Here is a 24,963-nt window from a genome sequence, read left to right on the forward strand (position 1 = left end):
TCTTGTTCTGTTGGGACGTCTAGGGTATGGACGAAAATTAGGGGTGCTAGTACTTGTTTGCGCTGAGAAGTTATTTGCCTTTGGGCATGCCCATCTGCCATGTAGATTCGATGAGCAAGCTGAAAATGTATGGGTATAATGGCAGATGTTTCATTTACAGCTGCCTTTATTGAAGTTTGTGCAATTTGGGGGTAAGTTTGCAGAAAAGGTGGCAGTTGTTCGGCTTTGGGGTGGGCATATAAAACAACGCAGCTATAGATCTGAATTAAGTGTGTCCCATGGACTCACATCTTTTACCTGTCTGAGTCTAAACTGTTCATTGTACAGTCTCCAATTGAATCCAGGCTTTCTAGCAGCCTCCTGATTGTTGAGATGTACTGTACATTTCGAGAGTGCGGTCTGGGTGGTGTTTTAAATAAATGATGGCATACACATGGAAAGCATCAGTCCATTTCTCAATTGTCTCTGTTTTCTCGGAGACTGCTTTTGGCCTTGATTCCAGTTGCCCAGACTCATTGATGCCCAGTACACTGTCGGAGAACATGTCAGTTCAACTGCACCCTTCAGCAGGACAGATATATTTATGTACTTATGCTGTGCAATGTTTTGTTTGACTTGCTCGGGCACATGTAATGTCAGGTCATCGCCCCCCCCCCCCCCCCCCCACCTCACCATTTCTGGGGTTTGCTCTGTATTTGATAAAAAGCTTAGAAAAGGATTTGTTTCATTAGCCAAAGGGGTTGAGATTAGATCTTTATCACAAACATTCTGATCCAGCAACTGCTGTTCTCTCATTAGTAGCTCAAAAGCAACAATTGGCTGTTTACCTTTTGCTGGCTGTGCCTCCATTTTTGGTGCCAAAATTTCCACCACTTCTACCTCTTTCCTATTTGTAACCCCCCCCCCGACAACAAAGTTGTAAGGGGGGAGGGTATACTGGTTTCAGGTTGTCTGTCTGTCCGTCAGTCTGTCTGTCTGTCCGCCTGTTCGTAGACACAATCTTGTGCGCACCATCTCTCCTCATCCCCTTGACACAATTTAATGAAACTTCACACAAGTGATCAGTAACAACAGTAGTTGTGCATGGGGCATGTTAGGTTCTTTCAGAAAAAAAATTGCAGAGTTACGGGACTTTGTTTTTTGTTACTATACTATATACATACACACAATCTTGTGCGTACCATCTCTCCTCATCCCCTCGACACAGTTTAATGAAACTTCACACAAGTGATGAGTTACAACAGTAGTTGTGCATGGGGCATATTAGGTTCTTTCAGAAGAAAAAATTGTAGAGTTATGGGACTTTGTTTTTTGTTACTATACTATATACATACACACAATCTTGTGCGCACCATCTCTCCTCATCCCCTTGACACAATTTAATGAAATTTCACACAAGTGATCAGTAACAACAGTAGTTGTGCATGGGGCATGTTAAGTTCTTTCAGAAAAAAAATTGCAGAGTTACGGGACTTTGTTTTTTGTTACTATACTATATACATACACACAATCTTGTGCGTACCATCTCTCCTCATCTCCTTGACACAATTTAATGAAACTTCACACAGGTGATCAGTAACAACAGTAGTTGTGGATGGGGCATGTTAGGTTCTTTCAGAAAAAAATTGCAGAGTTACGGGACTTTGTTTTTTGTTACTATACTATATACATACACACAATCTTGTGCGTACCATCTCTCCTCATCTCCTTGACACAATTTAACGAAACTTCACACAAGTGATCAGTAACAACAGTAGTTGTGCATTGGGCATGTTAGGCTCTTTCAACGACAAAAAATTGCAGAGTTATGGGACTTTGTTTCTTGTTAACATACTATGTACATACAGTCTGCATATGCAATCTTATGTGCGTCTAATCTTCCAAACCCTTACACACAATTTAATGAAACTTCACACAAGTGATCAGTACCAACCCTAGTTGTGCATGGTGCATGTTACATTCTTTTAGATAAATATTCTGCATAGTTATGGGACTTTGTTTTTTGTTACTATACTGTATACATACAGTCTATATACATACAGTCCACATAATTATACAATCTTGTGTGCGTCAAATTGCAATGTACTGTGTCAGTGCATGCGGGGGGTACATTCATCACCTTTAGTGATAGCTCTAGTTTACATCTGTCTTTATATCTGACAGTTTCTTCTTACACTCTTCTCCAGTTCTGACACATGTTCCTTGTGCATTGACACTGAAAACATGTTTTAGTTTTATATAGCATCGCTCAGTTTTAACAAAAAAAAAGTAATTATGAATTACATCTGCAACATATAGATACAGTAAAACCTGTTTGTAAACACTACCCGCAGGAACAGCAAACATTGGTCTTTGTTGACAGGTTAAATATGATTGATAATATGCTAATTGGAAATAAGAAGATTGTCTTTGCAGACAGTTTGGTAATAGTGGTCTTTGTTCGCAGGGGGCCTTGGTCAGGGTCCATGGTGTAAAGGATACAGTCATTGATTTGTATATTTCTTTTATTCTGATAAAGGACCGTTGGTTTTTATGATATAACAATACACATTATTCTGCGCTGCCAGTACTGATATTTGTGCCGGCTGTCTGCTCTCCAAATGCCCAAGATCGTTGGCGTAATCCGTCGGAAATTTGATGTCTGGAAATCTCATGAAGCGTTTTTCATTTTTTTGCCAAACATTTATTGGTGTTCACCCTTTGTCTATCAAAGCAAAGTTAAGTTAGGCCCGGACTCTTAGAAAAATGTACAAGTGTCATTATTTCAGAAATGAACACGTGCTTACATCCATTTTCTTTTAATTCATCAACAATTTCACAAAGTCTCCCGACTATCTCTTTGGGGCTTAGGGTAACGGTGACATAATTTCAATCAATTGCTAAAACCACGATCTCTGCTTTTTCTTTCATCTATCTGGCCTGTTAATCTGTATTATTTCTGACCTTTTTCTTACCATCTTGTATTGTAAGGAACATGCACTCATATGCGATCCTTGCGATCCTTGCAAAAATATAAAGCACTCGCTACTAGTCGTATACTGTTGATGTAATATTTTTGAAAACCTGCGTAATAATGGCCCGGACTATTTGAATCTGAAGACATTTAATCAGTTTTGGGGTCTAAAAGTCTAAGGAGCTCAGGCTGAAAGTTTTGGAGTAGAAAATGGGTATTTTTTAGACTATTTCTATTTCAAGCATTGTATACTCACTTGCAGCGTTCTGACAACAGCTGTGTCGTACAATTACTTCCATGGAGATGAACCAAAGTGAGAATTCCTTGCATTGAAACATCATGGTTCGACGTTAGCCAGACACCATGATTATTGCGTCACTCTTCCGAAATACCACCTTTCGAGTTGGGGCATACAGGAGAGCCTTCAGTGCGCTCTTCGGTGCGCTTGATTAAAATTTTTAGCCTTCTGGATGCCGAATCAAGCACGATCCAAGCACGATCCAGGTAATCGTCCGTTTATGTGTCCATTTATAAGTCTCCGCTTATCTAGCGTGATCCATACATCACTTCTCTTCATCTTCCTTTCTGAATAACCACCAATAAGATCTTGGAACAGTTCCATTCGAAAATCCAAATGATTGAATCGCTTCTTCCTGTTTGTTTGCCATGAGGAAATCTTGAACAAGATGTAGGCGTCCAATATACAGCAGTTCAGGAGAAACCAAAATAAGTAACGCACCCACTTCTTTGAGTTTCTTCCCACGTCAATTTTCATCCTCATTTTATCATGGATTTCAGCTCCGGTAATATGATGTTACACTTGTGGATTGTCTTAGACGACATTTAACACTGGGAGTGTCTGTCGGCTGATTCATTGTAGACTGAATTATGCACAAACTTCTTGTCTTTGCAGACAGATGCGGTAAGTGGTGTTGCTCCTTTCTGCAGTACTTTGAACTCGCCTTGATTTTTTTCACATCATTTGGCTGTCTTAGTTCGTGAGGGAATCCTTGTCTATTTGCAAGAACAGTTCCACATGCGTACAATCCATTTTCGTGTACCCTTTCCATATGACGGACATTTGTGAAAAAATTGTCAAAGAATATAATGTATAAGTGTGCCAGAGACGGTCTGTAGTTTCAGAACGACATTGTAGCCTAATCCGTTCAGGATGTTGTGTCAGATACACGTCTTCAGTATGTTTCTTTTATATCAACTTCTGCAGTTTAAACAAATATGCATACACGATTGTATTTTAATGCAAGCGGCCAATCCACGTGCAATAGTACTGGCAATAATATTTTTAATATATGATATTTGCAATTATATTGATATGAATTGGCAATATTGATGAATTGCGCAATATACTGAGAAAAATCAGGAAGTGTAAATATCTATTGACAGATTGTTAGTAATATTGCAGAGTTGGTTGGGCTCTTAAATAATACTGTGCAATACTTATGACTGTTGTTATACCCCTACAAAACGAAGTTGGGGGGTGCGGGGGGGGGGGGGGGGTATATAGGAGTGAGCTTGGCGGTCGGTCGGTCCGTTGGTTTTTGTGGTTTCCGGATGATAATTCCTGAAAGGCTTGACTGTTTTAAATAATTTTTGGTACACAGGTGTAACATTAGAAAATACAGGCCAAGTTCGAATTTGGGGTCAATAGGTCAAAGGTCATGGTCACAGTGACAGGTGTAACATCATGAAATACAGGTCAAGTTCGACTTTGGGGTCTGTAGGTCAAATGTCAAGGTCACAGTGACCCTGAACAGTTAAACGGTTTCCGGATGATAACTTGAGAAGGCTTGGGCCTATGATCATATATTCTGGTACACAGGTGTAATATCATGAAATACAGGTCAAGTGAGACTTTGGGGTCTGTAGGTAAAAGGTCAAGGTAACAGTGACTCGGAACAGTTAAATGGTTTCCGGATGGTAACTTGAGAACACTTGGGCCTAGGATCATAATTTTTGGTACACAGATGTAACATCATGAAATACAGGTGAAGTTCGACTTTGAGGTTTGTAGCTCAAAGGTCAAGGTCACAGTGACTCGGAACAGTTAAACGGTTTCAAGATGATAACTTGAGAACGCTTGGGTCTAGGATCTTAATTTTTTGTACACAGGTGTAACATGATTATATAAAGGTCATGTTCGACTTTGAGGTTTGTAGGTAAAAGGTCAAGGTCACAATAACACGAAACAGTTAAACGGTTTCCAGATGATAACTTGAGAACGTTTGGGCCAAGGATCATGAAAATTGATAGCGAGGTTGGTTATGACCAGCAGATGACCCATAATGATTTTGAGGCCAGCAGGTCACAGGTCAAGGTCACTGTGACCCGGAACACTTAAACGGTTTTCGGACAACAACTTTACAAGGCTTGGGACTAGGATCACGAAATTTAATAGGGAGGTTGGTCATGACCAGCAGATGACCCATAATTATTTTGGGTTCCAAAGGTCAAAGGTCATTTAAACCTTTTCCGGACAATAACTTGAGAACGCTTTGGCCGAGGATCATGAAACTTTATAGGGAGGTTGATCATGACCAGCAGATGACCTCTATTGATTTTGAGGTCAGTAGGTAAAAGGTCAAGTAAGTTCAGCTTTGACATTGGCTTAGTTCTGTGCAAAGGCCATATTGTGGGGGTATAATTCGTCACTCCTGTGACAACTCTAGTTGTTACTGTACTGTGAACCTGCTTAAACGAAATGTAAATCCTCCCTCCTGCACCGCTCTAGCATGTAGCTTGCTTGCCTGTTCTAAGAGTCAGGTTGATGTACCACGAAGTTTTTCCAATTCTTTTGCTTCTGCAGTATGTTGTATAATGCTAACTCTGCATCTAAGTCAGCCTGCTTCAAAGCAGTATTTGTTTTTTGTTTTCCTAATTTAAGCTTCTTTTCTGCAAATTGTACCTTTACACTCACTGTCCTTGCTTCAGCAGATTTCTTATACATGATTGTCAGAAGGTCACTAGAGAATTTACTGCCAGACGACATTGTTTCTATTTTGTCTGTATGTAAGCACTTCATTTGCAGTAAATACTGTTTGACGCGTTTTTCAACTTCAAAAAATATATTATCAATATGGGTAATTTCAGTGGCACTTTGTTGAGTTTAGATGCCTTCTAAGTATTTCACAATGTCGTTGTAAAATTTTTGTCCAGTTGGAAATAGCTCACATGCTTGGTCTCTACATTTATCCAAAACCGAGATGTCACTATTTATAGAAAGGTCTGAGTGTTCATTTACAAAATCGTTTACTTGATTGAGAGAATAACCATTTTTAAATGCATGTTTATTTTGTTGTTGAGAATTGTTCATGACTCGACACGTTTGATGTATTCTTTAATGTTCTGTAAAATATTTTCCGAAGAACAGTTGCATTGTTGTTGGTGGTAAAATAAGCATACAATCTTTTCTTTCTTCTACAATACCATCCTGTAACCATTTCAAAAACACACCTTCAGTTGTTGTTGGAATCATGTTTGTCTATAGTTACTTTCGATTCTGGAACTTCCGGTAGTCTTAGAAGCTGTAGAAGTTTGACCATTATGAACTCCTTCTTATTTAAGCAATTTCAACCATTTAATAACTAAAATATCCATTTCTCCTATCTAATAACTTACTGTAAAAACATTTACAATATGGTCATGTCCATAAATACCACGGCAAAACCTAAAGCCAGTCCTACTTCTGCAGAATTTCATTCTCTGCCAGTATACACCTGGAAATCATTCACATATACGTCCTCTTGGTCAGCTCTGACCCACACTTTTATTCCATATTTCGCTGGCCTCATAGGTAAACTTAACGAAACTTAACCATTGCTTCATCAACACTACAGTTCTAATGCGTACTGTACATGTCCTAACATTTTGAAGCACAGCATCAAGAAATGGCCTCACTAAAAACAAACGATTGTGGTCAGCATGTCCTCTTGGTAACATTTTCTGTCTGTCATTCAAGTGGAGATACTGCTGTATTTTCATAAGCCTGTCACTTTTCCTGATACGGCGAATGCTTAGATTCCCAAAGTGAAAGTACGTTGAACAGTACATCTTTGACTGTGGAATCTGAAATATTAAAAAAATGATTTTTAGTGGCATGAAATGTGTTCTTGATACCTTGTAGAAAATAATGCATTCATACTTCTTTAATTTTGGTTTAACCGAAACCGGCAAAATAAAGATGGGTTGAGATTTGAGCTGGTAACAGTTGTTCCATATTGTTAGCTCCACTTTTCGGGGAATAGGGGGGCTATACTACTCGCCCCGGCGTCGGCGTGACCCTTCTTGGTTAAAGTTTTTCGGCAACCTTTGTTTTTCTGTCATATCTTTGTTACTGTTGCTTATATCTTACTGTAACGTCACATAAACATTGTCCAGTATACAAACAATGTATGTGTAGGGGCTGAGCCCATTATACCCAAGGTCAGGGTCACCAAGGTCTTATACTTAGGTTATTTTTAAGGTTAAAGTTTTTCGGCAACCTTTGTTTTTCTGTCATATCTTTGTTACTATTGCTTATATCTTACTGTAACTTTACATAAACATTGTCCAGTATGCAAACAAAATATATACAGGGACTGGGCCCATTTTATCCAAGGTCAAGGTCACCAGGGTCTTATACTTAGGTTATTTTTAAGGTTAAAGTTTTTCGGCAACCTTTGTTTTTCTGTCATAACTTTGTTACTTTTGCTTATATCTTACTGTAAGTTCTCATAAACATTGTCCAGCATACAAACATAGTATATGTAGGGGCTGGGCCCATTATACCCAAGGTCAAGGTCACAAAGGAGTAATATTTGGAATTATTTTCATGTTAAATTTTTTCGAAAGCTTTATTTATAGACATATCTTTGGTACTTTAAATGATAATGACTTGAAATTAAAAACATTGGTTTATAATCATCATCTGCATGTGTGGTTACATACCCCATAACTCTATTTTTTTGACAGAATTATACCCCTTTTGTACTTAATTTTTTTTGCAATCATCGCTTTCTGGATATTACTTTAATGCAATAAAAGATAAAGACTTGAAACTTAACATGTATCTTTATCATCTGCATGTGTGGTAACAATCCACATAACTCTGATTTGTATTTTTGACCAAATTATGACCCTTTTATACTTAACTTTTTTTTAACAAACTTCGTTTTCTGAACATAACTTTGGTACTATATAAGGTAATGACTTGAAAATCAAAAAATATCTTTACCATCATCATCTGCATTTGTTGTAACAATCCTAATAACGCTAATTTGTGTATTTGATGGAATTATGCCCCTTGGTGTATCTTCCTTTTATAGTAGAGATCTCTTATTCAGACATATATTCATTTTACTGTCAAATCCCGAGTAGTGGAGCGCGCTGTCTTGCGGACAGCTCTTGTTTTATAATTGATGTTTGCTTTTCGCAAATATGAGCACAGATTTTATGTTCATTATTTCAGTGCTTTTTATTTCATATTGTAAAAAGGTTTTTTTATTGGTTTGATTACAAAAATACAGAAATCTAGTACAGGCTAAGCGATGAAGTTCGAATGTTTATTTATAAATGCATTTTACTGGAATAATTCAGTTACAGTAATAGTCTAATTTTTTGGCCCTAAGGAAAAAAGCCTGGATTTCTTCCGTACTCTTCGTGGCTTAGAGTTCTGTAACTTATTTCATTCTTCAAATATATCGATGTCTTGAAAGTATTTACAACTTCAAATTATATTACAATTTTGTCGTTACACCGGTAGAGATTATAAAAATTTATTTCATATTTAAGAATGATATTTTTGCTGGAAACTATATTTATGCCCCCCCTTCGAAGGTATTGTTTTGGAGATGTCGGTTAGTCTGTCGGTATGTAGACCAACCCGTTCCGGATGGTAACTAAAACTCGTGAGTCTAGCATCATGGAAGTTGTTAGTGAAGATGGTCATATCAAGCAGATGACCCAATTAATTTTGAGAGTACGTCAGAAGTCGAGGTCATAGTGCCCCAAAAACAGTTAAACGTTTTCCGGATGATATCTCAAGAACGCTTGAGTCTAGGATCATGAAAGTTGATAGAAAGGTTGGTCATAACCAGCAGATGACTCCTATTAATTTTGAGGTCAGTATGTCAAGGTCACACTGACCTGGAACATTTATACGTTTCCGGATGATAACTTAAGAACGCTTGGACTTAGGATCATTAAAATGGATAAGGAGGTTGGTCATGACCAGCAGGTCATTGAGGCAGGTACGCCAAAGGTCAAGGTCACAGTGATCCGGAACAGTAAAACCGTATCCGAACGATTACTTGAGAATGCTTGGGGCGAGGATCATGAAAGTTGATAGGGAGGTTTGTTATGACCAGCAGATGACCTCTATTGGTTGAGAGGTCAATAGGTCAAAGGTCAAGGTCACATTGACCCGATAGTAGAAATTTTGTGTACAGTGAACAAATAATTTCTGCTTCTGCAATTACTGAATGCATCAAGGGGGTATTTCATGTTCTATGAGCTCTTGTTATACTTACATTGAGGATATTCATAAAGACAGGAAAATGTCTTTATTGCCGCGGCGGTCCAGGTTTGATTCCCGGTGCAAAGCATATTGCCTTGAATATTGTCCAAGGTATTTATTTAATCAGGAGTGCTGTTGGATGTTAGAGACCTATACCCCTCTGTATCCAACCAAACTCTTGCGTTTAGTAATTATGTCTCCCACCACACAGTGGTGTGGGAGACATATTGATTTACTCTGTGTGTGTGTGTGTGTGTGTGTGTGTGTGTCTGTCTGTCTGTCTGTCTGTCACAAAGCTTGTCCGCACTCTAAGCCGAACATTTCTCATCCGATTTTCACCAAACTTAAACAACAAAACGTGTTTGACCATAAGACCTCGGCCAAGTTCGATAACTAGCCAAATCGGTCCAGGCGTCTTTGAGTTATGGCCCTTGAATTACCAAAAATCGGCCTTTTTACTCTTGTCAGCACTCTAATTCAAACATTTCTCATCCGATCTTCACCAAACTTGAACAAAATGTGTTTAACTATAAGACCTCAGCCAGGTTCGATAACTAGCCAAATCGGTCAAGGCATGTTGGAGTTACGGCCCTTGAATTATCGAAAAATCGGCCTTTTTACTCTTGTCCGCACTCTAAGTCGAACATTTCTCATCCGATCTTCACCAAACTTGAACAAAATGTGTTTGACCATGAGACCTCGGCCAGGTTTGATAACTAGCCAAATCAGTCAAGGCATTTTGGAGTTACGGCCCTTGAATTACCGAAAAATTCGCCTTTATACAATTGTCCGCTCTCTAAATCGAACATTTCTCATCCGATCTTCACCAAACTTGAACAAAATGTGTTTGGCCATAAGACCTTAGCCAAGTTCGATAACTAGCCAAATCTGCCCTGGCACTTTTGATTTATGGCCCTTGAATTACTGAGTGGATCCACTCATCCAGACCATCTAACTGGATCAACTCGTCTAAACCATCAAGAGAAACTAGAAATTTTTCATAGGGGCAGTTGTGGGAGACATGCGCTTTTCTCAAAAGCATCTCTAGTTTGGTTAGAAGTTAATATAAATATTTATTTCAATAAGTACCTTCAATTCTACTTCAGATATTTTTGGCATTCTGAAGGCCCTCTCTTAAAGCCTTTATCTCATTGTTTGTATGATCGGTTGATAAGTTAAGCTGATTTATTATGTTATCAAAGTCATTTGCATCCATCCTTAACAAAGTTATCCAGACCCTCTATGCTCTTTCTCAGTAATGAGGAAATCTCGTCTAAAATTTTGTACAATGTTCCTGCATATAATAAGTAAATGACAAATGTTGGAAAAATTAAAAGTAAATTGGATCCATTTAAATTAACAGATAATGTGACTTAGATTGGCATGTTTAAACATAACATCTGTCTTTCATAATATCATCATGACAAAGTTTCATGCACATCAACTAGAAAATTTGGCTTCTGTTGTATTAACTAAAGTTATCTAAGAGTTGACATAATAAACTGGTTGCATAGATTAGTCCTGACATATAATTCATTTAAAGAAACCGTTCTGACAAGGTTTCATGTTAATCTGGTGTTCTGAAAATGGTTTACAACGATGAAATTACTGACCTACTTTTTACATTTTTACATAGTCATGTTAAAAATTATCCTTAATTTACCACAGACAAACATTCTATGTCTCACAAGTAACAAGTAAATAAGGGGTCCTCAAAAGTGTTGTCAACAGCGTTGAGACACAAAACAAATTGGTAAGAAAGCAAAATGTTATACCTAGTGGTTTCATATTTTCCTCATTGCATACTGCTGTGTACTGAGCAATGATTGTTGAAGGTCCAAGACTTCTGATCACGCTTAGGATTTTTATTATTTCACCGGAAGACATTTTTGATGTTTTTTCTTCACCAAATGGTTGATCTTTAACAATATAGCCAGATGTTATGAAATCTATAAAATGGTCTAGTTTATTCATAGTGAATTTCTCACGTCAATGCCTCTTATCAACAGTAGGCTCTCCGACTCCATGCTGTATAATATACAATGTTTATGGAAAGAAGGAAGTGATGTAAAAAGTTTGTTCATGTGAAACTCCCGAAAACATGGCACACGTATGTTCTTCTGGCATTGAATGCACCCAGTGTTGCACTCTCTGCGTTCATCCTTCCTTTTGCAATTCAAATCACACCCTCCGCCTCTTAGATTTTGTCTTTTCAGGGAAATGACCCCCATTTATATACGTGAGAAAAGTTTAGTTATTTTCCACATAATTACCAATTAGTTGTTTTGAAAGTTACGGAACACTAGCATTGTGCGTTAATTGATTCTCCAAGACTTTGTTTGTTGTTGAAGTACGGACTCCTTCGTTATAAAGAATGGATTGGTAATGGCAGGATCCAGTATACTCCGTTCTCAGCTGATCTGCATGATCCATCTAATTCATGTTCTGGTTGTTACTTGGGATGGTGGCAAGTGCAGTTACTTAGGATATGTCTCCAGTTCTGTCTTTTACGTAACACACTGGTGTATATTTTACTTTGGGCCTCGGCTGTTGAATGAATGTATATCGGCATTTTGATCATTCAAACTGAAGCGAACATTTCTCCTTTCAGAGCTTTTTGGAAGTTGCCCCTTTTCACTTTGAACACGTTCCTATTGTATTTGACAGTTTCCAAACTGTCAAAATGCTTGATTTATCGAGAACTTATCAGAAAATCATAAAAAGAACTAGTAAATTTTCATAACTTTAATGATCATGAATATAATACAAGACACCTCGAGCAGGAAACAGGAACCACATATCTAAATATGTACGAAAACTGCTCTATTCGAAATCGGATAAAAGGCAGACTTAGATTATCTTCATTTCATTTTATATTAATTGTACAAATACAAAAGACTGTCAGATTAAATCCAATATTCATTATGCTATGCTGTCCTAAGCGAATATACACTTTACAAAATATAATAATTTACGGAAGAAACCTTGTACTTGATCATTAAACGTACAGATACATGCACATGACCAAATTGGATAATTTACCGAAGAAATCTTGTACTTGATCATTAAACATACATGTAAATAATCGGAGTTTGTATAATTATCCGAATTCAGACAAGCCTATTCAATATTGACTATGTAAAGTCGGACAGAAGAAAAATTGTGTTTCGTTTTTGCTATCCAAATTCAGATAAGCAACCAGCCAGTTCAAAACACCTAGGATTGACTTTGCTATCTGAATTGAAATAACTATAAGTTTTGCATCTAATCGGGAATATGTGAAATAGATCATGTGTATTGTCGTGGTTATCCGAATTCGCCTAAGCCACAGCGTAAAACGATCTGGAACCGGACAGTAGAAAAACAGTGTGTTGCATTTGCAGTAGAAAAAAGAGCATTGACTTTGCTATCTGAATTTATATAACTATAAACAGAGGAAATAAATAATGTGTGTCAATGTTGCTATCCGAATTCCGATAAGCTGTTACAAAACATTTGAAATCGGACAGCAGAAAATCTGACTGTTGTTATGGCTACCATAATTCGGATAAGCGACCTATATTAATATTGTGTGTATCTAATTTAGATAGATAAAATGACATTGCACCCAAAATTCTAGACTTTCTGAAATCTGATGAAAAGATGAGTACTGATGTTGCTATCAGAATTCAAGCACTGTGTTATGTAATTATACATGTATATGAATAAAGAATAAACATATACAGGAAAGACAAGATAACGGGTAAAATTCTGATAAGTTTCAGAAAACTGAATAGCCAAGGTAACTGATACTGTATGAAATCAAATACAATTCCTTTTGCATTTAACGTTCTGAAAACAGACAAAATACAGTTGTTTGCATGTAATGCCATTAGTCATCATAGAAATAATTACAAATTGCGAAAGATCACAAGATTTTCAATATATTCCATCATGATTTTTTATTACTGTTTGCACATCTTATACAACTTGATAAGGTTAGAATGTAATTATGCTATTGAGTTTTTCTGTCCTGGCATTTTCGAGAAACGTTATTATTATTTCACATTACGAAAAAGAAATGGCCATATATTTGTAATGTTCAGAGTATTTCGAAAATACATCTCTTCCAAAACACTATTCCAGTTAGGTAACGTGGTCACTTTTAAAGATCCAACCTGAAAGTAATAAAGACGTAATATTAAATATGATTTTTTAAAAAGAAAAGTAGTTACTTTAAAACAGTTTAGTCATGCGCGGTTGGTAAGAATACAGCTATTTCGATGCATTGGCCCTGATGAATTTATGGGTATTAACTTCCAAAATACATACCTTAGCCCTTAAATATGTTTATAAAGACAATTTATACGCTAGGGAATTGCTGTTTTCTTTAATATATGCCTAATTTGAAATTTCTTACAACCGTAAACTTAACGATTTGACCGGGCAGTTCTTCTGGTATAAGTTACAATTTCTTGTAAGTCCTGAAATAACTGTGGGCTTGAAAAAATCAACATTTACAATATGGTTATGTCCATAAGTGTCACGGCAAAGGTCCATGACAACACGTGCAGCCAGTCCTAATTTCGTTCTCAGCCAGTATACACCTGGAAATCATTCATATATCCATTCGAGGAAGGAGGGATATATTGTTTTGCAGATGTCTGTCAGTCTGTCGGTTGGTCTGTTGGTATGTAGACCAATCATTTTCTGGAGGATAACGCAAGAACACTTGGACCTAGGATCATGAAAGTTGATAGGGAAGTTGGTTATAACCAGCAGGTGACCCTATTGATTTTGAGATCAGTATGTCGAAGGTGAAGGTCACAGTGACAGAAAACAGTTGAACGGTTTCAGGATGATATCTCAAGAACGCTTGAGCCTTGGATCATGAATGAAAGTTTATAGGGAGGTTGACCAGCAGATAACTCCTATTGATTTTGAGGTCAGTAGGTAAAAGGTCAAGGTCACACTGACCTGGAACAGTTTTATGGTTTACGGATGATAACTTAAGAACACTTGGACCAAGGATCACGAAAGTTTATTGGGAGATTGGTCACGACCAGCAGATGACCACTTTTGATTTTGAGGCCAGTAGACCAAAGGTCAGGGTCACAATGACCCGGAACAGTAAGACCGTTTCCGAACGATTACTTGAGAATGCTTTGGCCTAGGATCATGGAGGTTGATAGGGAGGTTGGTCATCCCCAGCAGATGACCCCTGTTGATTGAAAGGTCAATTGGTCAAAAGTCAAAGTCACATTGACCCGATAGTAGAACTTCTGTGTACAGTAAACAAATAATTTCTGTTCCTTCTGCAATTACTGAATTGGAGTTATGGCATTTCGTGTTCTACAAGCTCTTGTTATACTTACATTGAGGATACTGGTAAAGGTTCAATACCTACTCATCCCCATGCTTTTATTTCGTTTAGTGTAACAGGTCGCCATGCATTATCAGATAGCATTTACTACGTTTTCCGAGAATCACATCTAATAGGTCACATGGTGGGTGCAAAAATGAGCATTCTGCCACCAGTTCCCCTCTATATATGCAGAGCTGAGGAAACAAATATATTTTCTATGTGAACAAGTTCTAAACTCTGTGCTACGGTTGGTTCAGCAACTTGATACGCATTAATCTCCACATTAAATGTAACAGTTTCATATATGTTTAGCTAAAATTATATAATCAAACACGTTTTCATCCACTTTTAGTTTTGGGGCGCCCGCTTAGCTCAGTAGGTAAGAGCGTTGGTCTACGGATCGCGGGGTCGTGAGTTCGATCCTCGGGCGGGGCGTATGTTCTCCGTGACTATTTGATAAACGACATTGTGTCTGAAATCATTAGTCCTCCACCTCTGATTCATGTGGGGAAGTTGGCAGTTACTTGCGGAGAACAGGTTTGTACTGGTACAGAATCCAGGAACACTGGTTAGGTTAACTGCCCGCCGTTACATGACTGAAATACTGTTGAAAAACGGCGTTAAACCCAAAACAAACAAACAAACAAACAAACTTTTGGGGCCTCCGTGGCCGAGTGGTTAATGTCACCGACTTCAAATCACTTGCCCCTCATCGATGTGGGTTCGAGCCTCACTCGGGTCGTTGAATTCATGTGAGGAAGCCATCCAGCTGGCTTACGGAAGGTCGGTGGTTCTATCCAGGTGCCCGCTCATTATGAAATAATGCACGGAGGGGCACCTGGGGTCTTCCTCCACCATTAAAGCTGGAAAGTCGCCATATGACCTGTCGTTAAATCCCCCCAAAAAACTTTTACTTTTGCCACCCAATTATGAACTCCATGCCAAAATTCTGTTAAACCTCCACTCTCCCGAAAGCGATTCTTACCATTTTTATGATTTTTTGTCCATTAGAAATAACCCATGTTGTTTCAAAAACGTTTGGAATATGAGCAATACCTACTCCCCCCAAAATGCATTTATTGAATGCTTTGAATTTTCCAAGTCATCTAAAGGCAAACATTTTCCAAACTGTCTATCTCTCTTGAAGAGTGGATGTTCTTCAGAGAACATTCATACATAGCACATAGATCAGCCACAGACTTAACAACAATCTTAAAGTTGTTACTTCTGGACAGTCTCTGTTTTCCCTTCAAATCTCATTCTCCAGACATTAGTCAAGGAGCCATATATCTCAGTAGATGAGGGAAGGTGAATCATGTTTAGGTTGGAAACAACAGTTTAAACTTTTTCAAATAGTCTTTTATTGTAACATATACAACAGGAGATAAAATTATTAATGCAATGTTACATAACTCGGTCAAAATAAAAGTACTGATTTTCTGAATCACAATGTAACTTTCCTACAAATATAATAAAAAGGTAGTTTCCTTAACACTGTCCTACTTGATGCCGACTGTCTTAAGTTAGTTTCATTATTATGTCTCCAACCACACAGTGGTGTGGGAGACATATTGATTTACTCCTGTCTGTGTGTGTGTCTGTCTGTCTGTCACAAAGCTTGTCGCACTCTAGTCGAACCACTTCTCATGCGATCCTCACCAAACGTGAACAAAATGTGTGTGCCAATAAAGTCCTCGGCCAAGTTCGATAACAAGCCAAATCGGCCCAGGCACTTCGGAATAAATGGCCTTGAAATACCGAAAAAACGCTCAGATTTTAGGCGCTTCCTGGAGCCAAAAGGACCCCTATACACTCATGAGTAGTATAGGATTTCTTTTGGCTCCAGGAATTGCATGCAATCTGAGTAGTATAGGAGTCTATTGGCTTGATGAATGTGCATGCGCTCTAGTAGGGCAAGTTCGATAATGAGCCAAATCGGGTCCAGGCACTTCGAGTTATGACCCTTGAATTACCGAAAATCGGCCTTTTTACTCTTGTCCGTGCTCTAAGTCGAACAAGAACTTGAACCAAATGTTTTTGACCATAACTCCTTGGCCAGGTTCATCAACTTGCCAAATCGCATGAGGCACTCCAGAATTATGGCCTTGAATTACCAAAATCGCCTTTTTCCTCTTCAAAGGTATTTTGTAGTGAGTAAACAGTATAAAAGACTGACTTGCATTTAGATGATTTGGCAGTTGTGGGAGAGACCTGCGCTTTTCTCAAAAGCAACTCTAGTTGTTAAAATCTTTTTGAGAAATAGACACTGGCTGACTAGCTCTGTCTCAGAAGCCATACTTAAAGTTTTCAATTTGAGCATTCAGTTGATTGATTTTAATTAAAAATGTTGTTCCTCGACCAATTTTAAAAATACAGCCTTAGTTTCATATATACCGACACCTTAATTCAAACATAACATGCCCTGTGGAATCATTTTGGTTATATGAAAATTTAGAAAATCTGCAGCAACACTTTTGTGACTAATACCATCATTTGTGCTTAGAATTACAACCAGCTGAGCTAGTATTTGATAATAATAGTTATTGTTTCTTTTGAGTTTCAAAAACCCAAAGTTATCTTTCTGAAGACATTTCGTTTCTAGCACTGACGATGTACTTGGGCATTTTATTTCTAGTAGTCCAAATGGTGGTGTTCTTGTCGGATTATAAAGTTTTGTGCCCCCCAGATGAGTGGTGGGGGCATATAGATTTGGTCTTGTCTGTGCGTCCGTCCGTCCGAAGTTCGTGACGCGCCTAGCTCGAAAAGTATTTGATATAAATTGATGAAACCTTGCATGAGTCTTTATCATGATATGGACTTGCGCACCTCCTATTTTTCGTCTGGCTCCGCCTCCTATTTTCAGAATTATGGCCCCAGAAATAGTCAAAAATGTACATTTTTACCTTGTGATACGCCAATCTCAAAAAGTATTTGATGTAGATTCATGAAACCTTGCTTGAGTCTTAATCATGATATGAACTTGTGCACCTTTTATTAGCTCATCTGATTTTTTGAAAAAAAATGATGAGTTATTGTCATCACTTGAGCGGTTGTCGGCGTCGGCCGTCGGCGTCGGCGTTGCCTGGTTAAGTTTTATGTTTAGGTCAGCTTTTCTCCTAAACTATCAAAGCTATTGCTTTGAAACTTGGAATACTTGTTCACATCATAAGCTGACCCTGTGTAGCAAGAAACATAACTCCATCTTGCTTTTGCAGATTTATGGCCTTTTGGACTTAGAAAATATCAGATTTCTTGTGTTAAGTTTTATGTTTAGGTCAACTTTTCTCCTAAAACTATCAAAGCTATTGCTTTGAAACTTGGAATACTTGTTCACCATCATAAGCTGACCCTGTACATCAAGAAACAAATCTCCATCTTGCTTTTTGCAAGAATTATTGCCCTTTTGGACTTAGAAAATCAGTTTTCTTGGTTAAGTTTTATGTTTAGGTCAGCTTTTATCCTAAACTATCAAAGCTATTCCTTTAAAACTTGCAACATTGTTCACCATCATAAGTGACCCTGTACAGCAAGAAACATAACTCCATCCTGCTTTTTGCAAGATTATGGCCCTTTTTGGACTTAGAAAATATCAGATTTCTTGGTTAAGTTTTATGTTTAGGTCAACTTTTTCTCTTAAACTATCAAAGCTATTGCTTTAAAACTTTCAACACTTGTTCACCATCATAAGCTGACCCTGTACAGCAAACAACATAACTCCATCCTACTTTTTGCAATATTATTGCCCCTTTTTGGACTTAGAAAAATCATTTTCTTGGTTGAATATTAGTTTAAGTCAGCTTTTTCATTAAACTTCAAGTATTGCTTAAAACTTGCAACAGTTTTTCACCATCATAAGTGGACACTGTACATCAAGAAACATAACTCTATCCTGCTTTTTGCAAGATTGTAGCCTTTTTAGATTAGAAAATCATGGGTAGGACAATATTTCTATTATACAAAAAAAAATCAGAGAGCGTCAGCCCGCAAGCGGTGCTCTTGTTTTTTATCTGGCTCCGCCCGCTATTTTCAGAGTTATGGCCCTGAAATAGTCAAAAATGCCCCGCCCGCTATTTTCAGAGTTATGGCCCCTGAAATAGTCAAAAATGCACATTTTTCATCTAGTTACATGCCTGCTCAAAAGTATTTGATATAGATTCATGAAATCTGCATGAGTCTTAATCAAGATATGAACTTGCGCATCTCCTATTTTTCGTCTGGCTCCGCCCCCCCCTATTTTCAGAGTTATGGCCCCTGTAATAGTCAAAAATGCACATTTTCACCTTGTGACACGCCTAGCTCAAAAAGTATTTCATATAGAATTATGAAACTTGCATGAGTCTTATCATGATATGAATTTCGCACCTCTATTTTTTGTTTGGGTCGCCCTCTATTTTTAGAGTTATGGCCCTGAATTAGTCAAAAATATACATGTTTCACCTTGTAAACGCACCTAGCTCAAAAAGTATTTAATATAAATGGTTGAAAACTGCATAAGTCTTTATCATGTATTAAACTTGCACACCTCTAATTTTTTTGGCTGGCTCCAAACCCCTATTTTTAAAGTTATGGCCCCTGAAATAGTAAAAAATGCACTTTTCACCTAATTATGTGCCTAGCTCAAAACATATTAGATGTAAATTCAGGATACCTTGCTGGTGTCTTTATCGTGATGTGACATTTCACACTTGGCATTCTTCTTGAGAATCTTAGCTCTTATTACAGAGTTATGGCCCTTGAAATAGCCGGAATAGTGGATTTTTTTATGTGATGCTCATAGCTCAAAAAGTATAGGGCCTAGAATAATGAATCCTTTTCATAAAATGTTTGTTGAGGCTGTACCCCATTAAGACTGCAAACATTTGAATTATTGCCCTTTATTTGTGACAGATGTACCAGTGGGGGACACACCCTGTGTCCTACAGACACATTCTAGTTCTGTCTGATGAAGCTGCAATCCACGGCGTCCAATAGTTTACTACTATCCCAGATGTGTATAGATTAGCAGCTTTGTTCTGTGCTTCGGCATATTTTCTGGCAGCCACTGGTTCGCATGCCAGCCCTCTTTTCATGGCAGTAATAGTTATATGTCTTGTGGTCCTTAACTGTTTAGCTAGCTTATCATTGTCTTTTGTCCTCATATATTCTACCAACTTGGGAAGTAGTAACCCTGTGACGCCTCACCCTGTGCCATAACGAGGTCCGACTCTGAAGTCTTGTTTTTCTTCAAATTTAATTACCTCACTTTGTGTTAAGTATAAACCGTCTGCAAGTACTTGTAGCTCTTGATTTAAGACGAAAGAATATCCCGGAAGCACCACATTTTTAACTGGTAGATCAGGGAATGCTATTCCATCTAGAATGTTCATCACTAGGATATCGTCAATTCTTTGCTGATAGCTGAGGACTGGCACTGGGCCGAATTGTGAGGGCGCTTTATTGGCTGTGTCATATAATTTTAGCGTTGGTAAAACCATGACGTTTGGAGCAATGCTTGAAATTCTCTCATGACATTTCCCCCAGTCTGTGGCTTCACCTCGTATAGGATTATACAGTGTTGACCGGATCACTGTTTTTGACTCTTCAGCGTCTTGATACTCTGTTACTTTCGAATATCCAGTCACATTCAAGTCTTGAAGCTCTTTGCCACGTATTTGAAGACCTCTAGGCTGGTGCCATGTTTGCTGGATTGATGTTTTGGCTACATCCTCGGACAGTGCTTTAAAAGATAGTTGTTGGTAGCTGGAACGCTGAAACAGCATTCCTGTGATGTTGCCACAGCATCCTCCAAGACCGATGGCATAATCGCATCCAGATCTTGTGATAAGCTTGGGGTCTTCCTTGTTGAAGTGAGCCTGTATAATAAAAATAAGCACTTTTCAAAAAAATGAAAACAGAAAAAGTTAAAAGTATGATGTCTGTTATAAAATCATGTGTAAATATAGATTGTTATACGCCCGAAGGGACGTATTATGTTATGGTCCCGGTGTCCGTTTTACCGTCCGTCCGTTAGCAATTTCGTGTCCGCTCTTTAACTCTTCAACCCCTTGAAGGATTTCAAAGAAACTTGACACTAGTGTTCACCACACTGAAAGGACGTGCAGAGCGCATGTTTTGGATGTCTCATTTCAAGGTCAAGGTCACACTTAGGGGTCAAAGGTCATTTGAATGTGTTTCATGTCCGCTCTGTAACTCTTGAACTGCTTGAAGGATTTCAAAGAAAATTGGCACAAATGTTCACCACACTGAGACGACGTGCAGAGCGCATGTTTTGGATGTCTCATTTCAAGGTCAAGGTCACACTTAGGGGTCAAAGGTTATATGAGTGTGTTTCGTGTCCGCTCTGTAACTCTTGAACTTCTTGAAGGATTTCAAAGAAACTTGGCACAAATGTTCATCACACTGAGACGACGTGCAGAGCGCTTGTTTCGGATGACTAACTTCAAGTTCAAGGTCACACTTAGGAGTTTAAGGTCATATATGACTTTGCTGTGTCCGCTCTTTAACTCTTGAACTGCTTGAAGGATTTCAAAGAAACTTGGCACAAATGTTCACCACACTGAGACGACGTGCAGAGCGCTTGTTTTGGGTGACTAACTTCAAGGTCAAGGTCACACGGCGCTCTTGTTGTCTTTATAACTATGTCTTTATAACGATTGTTATTACTATTTAGGAAATCCAACTTTACATTGCTAATATTTGTTTTTATGATAGAAATAAAATCTGAATTGAAAGCTGACAAATTATTAAAGCCCTGTACCGCGGCAATTCAAATTCTATTGTGTGTATGCAACCCCTGATTACAATAGGTAACAGTTAACGGCCACACGCCACACTTTAGCACGCAAAACCACAGGTATTTTATATAGAATTTTATATAAAATAGACTCAGGATTTTCATGCTTTTTTCAGTGAAAATTTAAGGTTGAAAGGTAGGACTGGGGTCGGTATTTAATTTATGTGCGAGTAATGTAATAATGAATGATATATCACCTCTATTTTGTAAGGTTCTTCATTCTTTCTTTGTGATCTGTAACACCTGCCAATAACTTTGCAGCCTGTTGTTTCTGAATAAACTGGGAAAAAATGCAATAATCAAGAATAATATGGTACTGCAATATACTTTTCTCAGAGTCCAGTTAGTTATGCAACACCAGATGTGCTTATATGTAGCAAGTAAACATTAATTATCTGATTAACAATATTTACTTTACTAATTATCTGATTTACAATATTTACTGATTTACAATATTTACTTATCTGATTTACAATATTTACTTTACTAATTATCTGATTTACAATATTACTTTACTAATTATCTGATTTACAATATTTGCTTTACTAATTATCTGATTTACAATATTTACTTTCAATAGAGATATCTAGGTCAAACTTAGTTAACAAGGAAAACAGAAATATTATTCTTACCTTTCAAATTATGGATATATCCTTCACTATAAAACTTGAAGCCTTTATTGTCTTATTTCCAGATGAAGCTGTATTTTGTTTAATGAAATCTTCAATAAACGAAAAAGATATAGGAGGTATTAAACTAATATCTCTGTTGCTGTATGTAGCCATGCTGGCTTATCAGCTGAGAAGTGCTCTTTCTCAGCCTCGTCCTGGTTGTCTGATTAATTATTCATTAGATAAAATTAGGAGAGGCCTATTCTCGAAATAAAAACGAGAAACCCACACCAATTTAAAACCGCCAGATTCATGTGCAGCGGAGTTATCTCCAATGAAACATAAACAGGAACCTTTCATTAAATGATTGACACCTGACACAGAAATATTAATTTCTTGTTGCAACTTGTCTTGTCTTATTCTTTAAAAGGCAACATTTATTGTGTGTTCGTTCATAACTCTACGTTTTATTATTGCTGCGTCCGGAACAACAGGAAGTCTAGATCTATAGGTATTAGGTATATTCCTGTTGTGTAGTAAAACAGCCAAAGTTCCAAATCATCAAAGTACAAACTAATTTACAAAGCGTTTGAATTAGTCTGATTTTGTTATTATCGAAAACACTAAAATTTTAACTTACAGCTGTTTACATTCCGTCGCATTCTGATTACTACGATATGGATTAATAGATATCACGTGATCACAATAATAAAGTGTGCATGCAGGTGCAAGTTTTATGTTATCGCACCGACACAATTACAGGTCATATGACTATTTCCAGCTTAGATGGTGGAGGAAGACACCAGGTACCCCTCCTTGCATTATTTCATCACGAGCGGACACCTGGGTAGAACCAACGACCTACCGCAAGCTAATTGGATGGCTTCCTCAAATCCCGAGAACTCGCCCGCTTAGCCTAATAGGGAGAGCACAGATATATTGATCACGGGTTTGATCCCCGGGCGGGCCGTATGTTCTCCGTGACGTTTGATAAAAGACAATGTGTCTGAAATCATTCCTCCACCTCTCATTCATGTTTTTTTTACATTCTATAAGCTCTTTCCAACTGCATATGTAAACCCGACAGAAACATTCTAAGTTTGGCACGCCTTGATGTTGACCAGAGCCTCTCTCTTAGCTAGCTTGATAATATCCAGGTTCTGAGGGGAGGGCCATGATTCCCAGCAGACTGTTTGCATTGCTATTTCGACGATTGAATAGATAATTGCATCATTGTCTCTTCCTCTTTTCTAATAATGCTTCCTCTAATCTAATCATGCTTCCTGTATTCTAATCATGCTTGTTTCGGATTTTTTTTCTCTCAAAATTTCAGCTTTTGTTTAAAAAGATAAGAAATGAGCTTTCAGATAGTAAACATTTTATTTAATGTATTTAATCTCAGATATTTATTTTCATATACACAAGTGTATTAGTAGAAAATATTTACATGTTAGTACTAATGTTCAATTTGTCTGAAGTATTTCAGCTTTATATCTTTCTCAAAAACTCAGGCAATGGCAAAATGATAGAAATAAGTCTCACAAAGTTGTTGATGTTGGTAAAACTTAGATAAAATGAAATATTCTTTGCTTTTCTTTGATCTGTAACAACAATTATTTACCAGATGCTTATTACGTTAGAATACGTTTAAGTTCTAATATGTAATTAATTATGTATGAAAAGGCTATGTATCATCTTTTATCACAGATTTTTATTTGATTGAATTGATGTAATGTAATTATATATATGCGTATGAATACTAGAACTGCCTCGTGATCTTTTTACTTCATTAACATTTGTTTTCATTTGTTTGTTGTTATTTCGTTTGTTAAACGTAGCACCGACACAATTATAGGTCATAGGGCGACTTTCCAGCTTTGATGGTTGAAAGAGACACCAGATGCCCTTCCATGCATTATTATACCCCCACCAAACATGTTTGGAGGGGGGTATATAGGAGTCAGTTTTGTCGCGTCGCGTCCCGTCCCGTCCCGAAATCTATTATGGATTTGATTCAAACCTAAAATAGATGATCCACCTTATCACCCACATCATGTGACACAAGGTGCATAACTCTGACTCCAAGTTTTCATGAATTATGTCCCCTTTTACTTAGAATTTAAGGTTAATTTTGTTGTATTTTCACTATATCTCAGTTATTACTAAATGGATTTGATTCAAACTTAAAATATTGTTCCACCTCATCCCCCACATCATGTGACATAAGGTGCTTAATTCTGACATCAATTTTTTTATGAATTATGTCCCCTTTTTACTTTAAATTTAAGGTTAATTTTGATGTATTTTCACTATATCTCAGTTATTACAAAATGGATTTGATTCAAACTTAAAATAGATGTTCCACCTCATCACCCACATCATGTGACACAAGGTGCATAACTCTGACACCATTTTGTCATGAATTATGCCCCTTTTTACTTAGAATTTAAGGTTAATTTTGATGTATATTCACTTTATCTCAGTTACTACTAAATGGATTTGATTTAAACTTAAAATAGATGTTCCACCTCATCACCCACATCATGTGACACAAGGTGCATAACTCTGACACCAATTTTTCTTGAATTATGTCCCCTTTTACTTAGAATTTAAGGTTAATTTTGATGTATTTTCACTATATCTCATTCTGATTGGCTTAGAGCCAAAGGGAAGTAACCCTTTTTTTTAACTTTTGTACTTTGTTTGTTCCCCTTAAATTCCAGGAATTAGTCTATTTTTAGAAATCCTATT

General features: G+C 37.4%; 1 protein-coding gene across 1 annotated transcript in view; it reads right to left on the bottom strand.

The window, feature by feature from the left end:
* LOC123559959 (26S proteasome non-ATPase regulatory subunit 3-like) overlaps nt 1–24,963 on the bottom strand; it is a 145,935-nt gene that overhangs the window by 52,598 nt on the left and 68,374 nt on the right. The window lies entirely within an intron of this gene.

The sequence above is a fragment of the Mercenaria mercenaria genome, chromosome 10 (assembly GCF_021730395.1).
Source record: "Mercenaria mercenaria strain notata chromosome 10, MADL_Memer_1, whole genome shotgun sequence".
NCBI lineage: Eukaryota > Metazoa > Mollusca > Bivalvia > Venerida > Veneridae > Mercenaria > Mercenaria mercenaria.